Genomic DNA, 8,318 nt, shown 5'->3' on the forward strand with positions numbered 1-8,318 from the left:
TTTTCTCGGAATGAAGGATTTTTCCTTTGCATAATATTTCCTTCATTATCTAAAAATTGTGCTCCACGCTTTACAAGGTCGGCGTTTTCTCGGAATGAAGGATTTTTCCTTTGCATAATATTTCCTTCATTATCCAAAAACTGCGCTCCACGATTTCCCAAGCTCTGCCTTCTTAGGATTTTCTTTTCATATCACTGAGATGGGGCTCCACCACAACTATAGCGTTAATTGTGTCCAACTGTCCATTCACATGCGTATTTGCACGAGGAATCTGCTGCTTATTTGTTTCCTCTGCATTCTTCTTCCCAATTGGACTAGGCAGACCACAACCCTCTTGCTCTGATTCATTTCTATTTGATATTCATGCAAAAGAAGATTTCTATTCAATCTATATTTATTTTCTCTCCTTTAGATTCACTTGAGTATTCAGTCTTCTCCTCATCTTCAGATTCACTTGGGTGTTTGGGATTCTCCATTTGTTCACTGTGAAATTCATCATGATTTATAGGCAATGGGTGCTGTTGCTCAAGCTTTTCTTCTTCACGTTTCTTCCCATATAAACTGAACGCCTCACTTTCTTTCTTCTCTGTTTTTATAATTTGCGCCATTACTTTCCACAAGTGAAGAAACCAATCACACACAGAGAAGAATGTTGTTGAATTAGTGCCATGAAAGCACCATCACAAAGGCAAGCAGATGCACGCCTTCGAGAGGTCTTTTCCAAGGCCATATTTTTTCAAAAAACTTTCCTCAGCCGGTGATTTATGGAAAGTGGGCTTTTTGCTAAATGGAGGATTTAGTTCTTTTCAAAATATTCCATGACTCCTTCAGAGTTGTGCTCAACGCTTCATGGAAAGTGAGATTTTGATGGAATGAAGGATTCTGTCTTTTTGAAACAATCCTCCGCTTTCCCAATTTTGCGCTTCCACACTTTAGGGAGCGGGCTTTTGATGGAATGAAGGATTTTATCCTTCTCAAACAATTTTTCGCTATCTACTCCAAATTTGTGCCTCTGCATGCGAGAGCGGGGTTTTTTGGGAATGAAGGATTTTGTCCTTTGCGAGATATTTCCCACCAACACCAAATCCCTCTCTAAGATTGTGGAAGGCGCGGTTTTAATGCGGTCAGGGATTTGGCCATTCCTTGAGTCCTGCTGACTTGCGCTCCATGGCATTCGGGAACATCTGGCATATTACTTAAAATAAAGGGGGTCCCAGGCTTGGGCGATGGTGACTGGCGGTGACAACATCTGGTGACTCCACGAGTGAAATGTTACAAACATTTCAAGGATAAAACTTAATCTGAATTCTGAATCTCTAGTTTCTCAATCTTATGTCACCAATGAGAGAGAAAACAAGCTCAAAAGGGGAGAATAATCATACATTGGATCAAAAACACATTTACCCTGCGACAACCTGAGTGTGTGCAATTGTATTAATTCCAACTCGAGAAGACCATTCAGAAATCCTAGGATTGACCATGACAAGTTATTGGTTCCTCTTGACTTCAAAAGCATCTTGGACATTGCCTCGTTGCCAGTCAGGCGTCCATAGCCCCGACGGAGTTGTCGCTGTAAAACCAACGGAGATTGCTCCACTTCCGTTGAATTATTCTTTTGAACACCTATGGAGATTTCCGCATACCCCCAAAGCCAATCTTATTATTTCATCTTTCTTTTTTTAAATTCCTTTTGAATTGGTATTTCAATTCTTTCTTTTCTCTTGGCTTGTAAGCAATGAAGCTTACCATGGGTTTAGGAGTTACAGTGGCGCTGACGCAAGATTTTAAAATTTTCACAAGTCATGGCCTTTCCCAATGACACATAAATGGATATAGAGCAATAGTTAAGAGTGTGAAATATGTGGCAACCTCAGAGTTTACGTGTCAAGACACAATGTATGATTAACCTTCCAAGTCAAGTATGTTTTCTAACCCACTGAAAATATATGAAAGATGGCCAAGATTCTAATGCTCTTCATAACAATTATCCAAGAAATGAAATAAACAAAACTTGGTGAAATCTTCAGATGAAGTAACCAAATCACTACACCACTCCACTTGCAAAAAGAGATTCTCACAGCTATGAGCCACCAAGCAAAAAGCCAAAACCAAAGCCAAAAAACAAAAGAAAAAAAACCAAACCACCTAAGGAAGACAACTCAAGAAAAAAGAAAACACAACCAACAAGGGAAAGAAACCTATACTACAGAAAGCCAAAACTCCTGACTAGGAGAAGGGAGACAAACCAAAACCCCCACCTAACTAAAAAGGAGGAAGAAAAACAAAAACACACTACAACAGAAAACCTAAACCAACTATGTACAAGTTAGACTTCACAAAGGAAACTTAAGGGCAAAAATAATGCTTGAGGAATTTCCCATTGATGGGCAATTAGACTTCCTTTCTTGTTAGAGTCTTAAGCTTGAATGCATTATCTCCCAAAATTTCAGAAATTTGATAAGGACCTTTCCACAGATTATCAAACTTGTCATGTCCACCTTTCTTTTCACGTGCCTTATCCTAGCGGAGTACCAGATTTGAAATTCGAAATTCCTTAACCTTTGCCATTTGGTCAAACCATCTCTTAATAACTCCTTGATGTTTAGCAAACTTTTCCAATGCTTCGTCTCTCCTTTCTTCCAAGTGCAATAATTGAGTCAAACGTGTTTGCACTCTATCTTCTCCTTCCATAAAATCTTGCATGAATAGTAGTGTTGGAATCCTCAATTGGATAGGGAAAACTGGATCTTGTCTGTAGACCAAATGATATGGAGATGTCCCCAAAGAACTCTTTATTCTGATCCTGTCCGCCCAAAGTGCGAATCTCAACTGTGTATGCCAATCTCTAGGATTATTGTCTAATAACTTCTTCATTGCACTCAATAGATTTTTGTTTGTTGATTCTGCCAATCCATTCCCTTGCGGATAGCGGTTTGATGAAAAGTTTAGTGTGATCCCATAGTCAAATGCCCAGTTTGAGAACTTCAAGGATCTAAATGCTGGACCATTATCACATACAAATGCATGGGGACATCCAAATCTGGTAATGATATTTTCTTCAAGAAATTTGATAACAACCTCTGTTGTGCAATTTTTCAGCGATTGAGCCTTAGTCCATCTGGTGCAATAGTCTGTAGCTGTCATGATATATGTCCAAATGATGGTGGATTGATGGGACCAATGAAATCCCATCCCCATTTTGCAAATGGTTTTACTTCAATAACAGGTTGTAATGGCATAACATGATTTCTTTCACGTGTCGTAGCGATCTGACATGTGTGACAAGTCTTGACGTGTTCATAAGTGTCTTTAAATAATGTTGGCCAATAATATCCTGCTCTTGATATTTGATGAGCCATAGCCAAACCACTTCTATCACTGGTTCCATATTTACTATGAAAATGCTCAATGATGTGTCTAGCCTCTTCCTTTTCAACACATCTCAAATAAACACCATCACGGTTCTTTCTATATAGCACAGATCCTTGAAGCATAACATTTTGACTCTTCATTCTCAATGAACGCTTTTGAATAGAATTCAAGTGTGATGGAGACTTATGGTTCAACAAATAATGAACAATATCATCATACCACTCATTTGGGGATACTTCTTCTAACACATATACTTGTTGTACTAACCTAGGACCAGTTGTGGACAGGGTTTGAGCTAGAGCTTGTCCTCGTACCAACTTCATTGGTTGATTCTCCATGTCATATTCTTGAATAATTGCCATCCACTTTCCTCTTCTTTCTCCCAACTCATTTTGCATTAGCAAAGTCTTTACTGCTGCATCCAAAACTATTGCATAAACCTTGCTTCTTAGGATGTAATGTCGAAATTTCTTTATTGCTTTCACCAAAGCATAAGCTTGTTTTTCAACATTCGGATATCTCAATTCTGCATCTTTCAAGGGTGAACTCATGAATGCAATAGGATGTTCATCCTGATCATCTGCCTTTTGGGTGAGGATAGCTACGCAAGTGTGTTTTGAGGCAAACAAATATATATAAAAAGGCTTGATGTAGTCAGGACTCAACAAAACAGGAGCATCCACGATTGCTTGCTTGATTTCTTCGAATGCCTTTTTTGTTGTCGGTGTCCAATCTATCCTTGCTCCTTTCTTTAACATGTCATTTAATGGCCTTACTATCTTTGCAAATCCAGTTATGAACTTCCTTACGAAGTTAATTTTACCAAAAAAATGACTCTAATTCTTTCTGACTAGCTGGCAATCCTATCTTTGATATTGCCTCGATGCGCTTAGGATCAATTGAGATTCCTCATTCTATTATTACATGTCATAACAATTTCCCTTTAGTGACAACAAACATGCATTTCTTTGGATTCAAGGAAATCCCATATCTTCTACATCTTTGGAAGATTCTCCTCAAATCACTCATGTGATCTTCCCTGCGTCAAGAGAATACTATGAGATCATCCATGTAAATGATGATGCACTTCTTTACCAAGTCTCTGAAAGCATAATCCATGACCCTTTGAAAAGTGGCTCTTGCATTGTTCAAACCGAAAGGCATTCTTCTATAAGCAAATGTACCCCACTTAGTTGTGAATGTCATCTTTAGTCTATCTTCTTCTTCTACCATCACTTGGTTATATCTAGAATAACCATCTAAAAATGACATCATTTGAGAACTGTTAACAACTTGTATCACTTCATCTAATGACGACACTGGATAATTATCCTTCTTTGAAGCTTTGTTGAGATTTCTAAAATCCATGCACAACCTTCTCTCCATTCTTCTTTCTAACAGGGACAAGGTTGGCGACCCACGTTGAGTGTCGAACTGGGAATATAATTCTTGCCGACAATAACTTCTTCACTTCTTGATGTATTAGTGGTTCTAACAATGGATTTATTGGTCTCTGCCTTTGTCTAAACAACTTACTATTTGGCTTTAATGGGATAGTATGTGTGATGAGAGACGTATCATATGTCTTCAGATCTTCATATCTCGAAGCAATCACATCAAGGAATTCCTTCATAAGTTTCAATATTTCTTCCTTTTCTGTGGGAGTACAAACCTTCCCAATAAATAGATTCTTGACGTTTTCTCTCGTTCCCAAGTTCACCTTTTCACATTCCCCTCCTTCAGTACTTTGGTACTTGAGGGAACTCAGTTAGTCTGCATAAAAAATTCTCTCTAGTTCAATCATTCCTTTTGGAATGGTATTTGTCCTTAAATTCATAATCTCATCGATTTTAAATTGAGCTTCTTCTTGTTCTCCTTCATCTATGACTTGTGCTTCAAATACCCCCGAGCTTGTCAGAAAATCAAGAATATGCTTATCATCTTCAAATACTTGAAAATTTGTGATGTTGTCAGGAACTGATGGTATTGAAGTCAGCTCAACTGTGAATTTCTTCACACAATCCATGGCTAATGGTTTTAATGAACTTGCAGATTGAGCCAAAGAGTTTGCTACTGGATTGCTTGTTCGACTTATCCTTTTAATATTGAAAGTATCAAAGCTTTCAATTAGGTCTGAAACTCTATTGCGATAACGACCCAATCTTTTATCATGACATGTATATTTCTTGCGTACCTCTCCAATGACTGTCTGAATCTCCATGTACATGTAGGATTTTGGCACCCTTTTGGATAGCGAGGAGCAATCCAATGACCAATGATTCATACTCAGCCACATTATTAGTACAAGGGAATTGCAACCTATGTGCTGCCAAAGATGTTTCTCCAGTTGGGCTGATGAGTTCAACACCAGTGCCACTATTTTTCTTTAATTTGGTTCCATCAAAGGATAGGGTCCACACTTGATCATTTTCATATTCCATGGGTGATCTTACCTTTGAATCCTTGGATTCTTTTTGATGTTCTCCTTGTCCTCTTTCACCTTCTCGAATTCTTTCCTACTGTGGGTCTAAATTTTTCATACAGGATGAATTCATTTTGACCACATTTTCTGTTATCCATGCTTGTGGAACCATTTTGGAAACTTGTGCAATTGCTTCTTTGCACATGGTGCATGATATCTTAGAATGAAAAGCATTATGTATTCTGCACCAGTTGGGTAACAACAAATTTTGAATGAATGCATCTTTTCCTAGTTCAACTTCCTGCTTAATGCTTTTTAGGACAAAATTCCTAAAATTCTCAAACATTCCTTCATTCAGTGATGGTTCTGAATCATCCATAACTGGTACCTTAGTGAAAGTTGGAGACACATCAAGACATCCCCCTTGATTGTAGCCTTGCAACATTAAAACCTCTCTAGTTTTGGGAATATATGATCCCAAAGTGGTTTCCATAAACAAGATCTCACTATGTTCACCATACTCAGTGATCAACAACCAGAGCCTTGGAGTGCTCTCTATCCTTATCTGATTGGGAATTCCCTTCCATGGGAGCCACATGTGTGAAAAGTCTGTTGCAATATAACCATTCAATTTCCTTGCCCGATCTCTACTAAGAAGCATGCCATACCCTTCAAGAATATCCACAACAGATATGCCAATACAACTTTGAACACGTGGATTAGAGGCTAATTGCATGTGAATATTATTCAACTCTCCCACGACTGGGACTTCAGTTTTATCCAATTGTGTAACCTTCTTGTCAGTATGAAGTGGAATTAATCCCAACTTTCTATATATGTCCAAAGGCATTACATTACTTGATGCGCCGGAGTCAATTAAACAATTATGTAACATTTTTCCAAAAATTCTAACAGATACTAGGAAAGGTGCAGGTTCCTCCTTCCCTTGATAAAAAACCACTGGCTTCTGCCCTTTTGAATCAAATGTCTCATTGTTATGTATAGAATTTCTCCCATTTTGAATTGTCATGGAACTTTCTACTATAGGAGAATTATCTTCGATCATTTCTAGTGATGGATCTTTTGAAGATACTTGTCCATTTGATGTAACTTTCTGATCATCCTGAGAGTTTTGCACCATTCTAATGAAACTTGAAGGATTCTGAGCAAGCTTAGATGCATATGGTGATACATCATCTGCAACATTGGTGTTTTGTGCAAAATTGTATTGTTGGACATTGGATACCCCTCTTGGAGGATGTGATACATTTTGAGAAACAATCTTTGTGGGGGTGTCATTGAAACTTTCCAATAATGTATCTCTAATTTATGAAATCTTCATCAATTCATATAGTGGAAGACTCACTTTAATTTTCTTAAATTCCTTTAGTACATAAGAACTCAACCTCTTCAATTCCTCTCTAGAAGGACTTCCTTTCTGTTTTTGTCCTGGATTTTCACATTACCTTTTTTCTCCTTGTTGAGCAGAGGATTGAAGATTATTCTTTCCTTTATTACTTTGTGAAGAATTTGTCATGGGAGATTGACCTCTATCTCCTTGAGAGCTCACGAGTCGTCGATATTCAGGGGAGTCTCTGAGAGGCTCAGGATTATTGTTCTCATTTGGATGCGGGTGAGTTGAAAAGTTATTTGGAGGAACTGATGATGTTAATGGCTCATAGTTCCTATACTTCATTTGATATGTCTTTATTGGAGTATTACCCGATGTTTGTTGAAAGGCTTGCACTTCACTTGTCCCTTCCACCAAGACACTATTATATAGAGGAGGCAATAAAAATCCATCCTTATGTAATTCATTCAGGGATACTAGTGGAGGTTGATTTTCTGTTGGGACTTGATAAGATGGCATCTCTATAGGACCATTTGCTGAAGCTGGTGGGAATTTCTAATTAGCTTGTACTGGCATGTAATTTTGAGAATCAGGAGGAGGAAACTTAAAATCATCAAAAACCAATGCTTGGTCATATCTTGGTGAGGGTACCATCTCATATCCCGTAGGAAGAGGATTCTCAGATGTGGTAGTGTTCCTCACTTCTCCCTTGAAAATATCTGCTGCTCTTTGAAATTCGTGTCACTGCAATTCAGAATGTTGACTAGTCTCATGTAATCTACACCATCTAGATAGTGCAACTTCTGCTAAGAAAACTTTATCAGCTGGGCGATTCTCAGATGGAGGATTATCCAATGGTGACGGTATGCCCCCATTATTTGGATTAGTGTTCCATGATCTTCTTTGATGACCTTGGTTATTAGTACGATATCCTTGATTACTTTCATTGAATCCTTGATTGTGTCCTTGATTACTATCGTGATGTGGAGGGGGATTCCCTTGATAACCTCGGTTGCTACCTTGATATTACTGATAATTCCTTTGTGCATTTTGCAACTAATTATTTTGATTTCTAAGGTAAGTGACCTTAGTGGACAACTTTTTCACTTGTTCAATCAAATCTCTCATCTCATCCTTTTCCTCTTGGGTCCTTGTAGAATTTGTCGTGTTCTA

This window comes from Cupressus sempervirens, chromosome 4, assembly GCF_028749045.1.
Source record: "Cupressus sempervirens isolate cs-2001-9-10 chromosome 4, ASM2874904v1, whole genome shotgun sequence".
Taxonomy (NCBI): domain Eukaryota; kingdom Viridiplantae; phylum Streptophyta; class Pinopsida; order Cupressales; family Cupressaceae; genus Cupressus; species Cupressus sempervirens.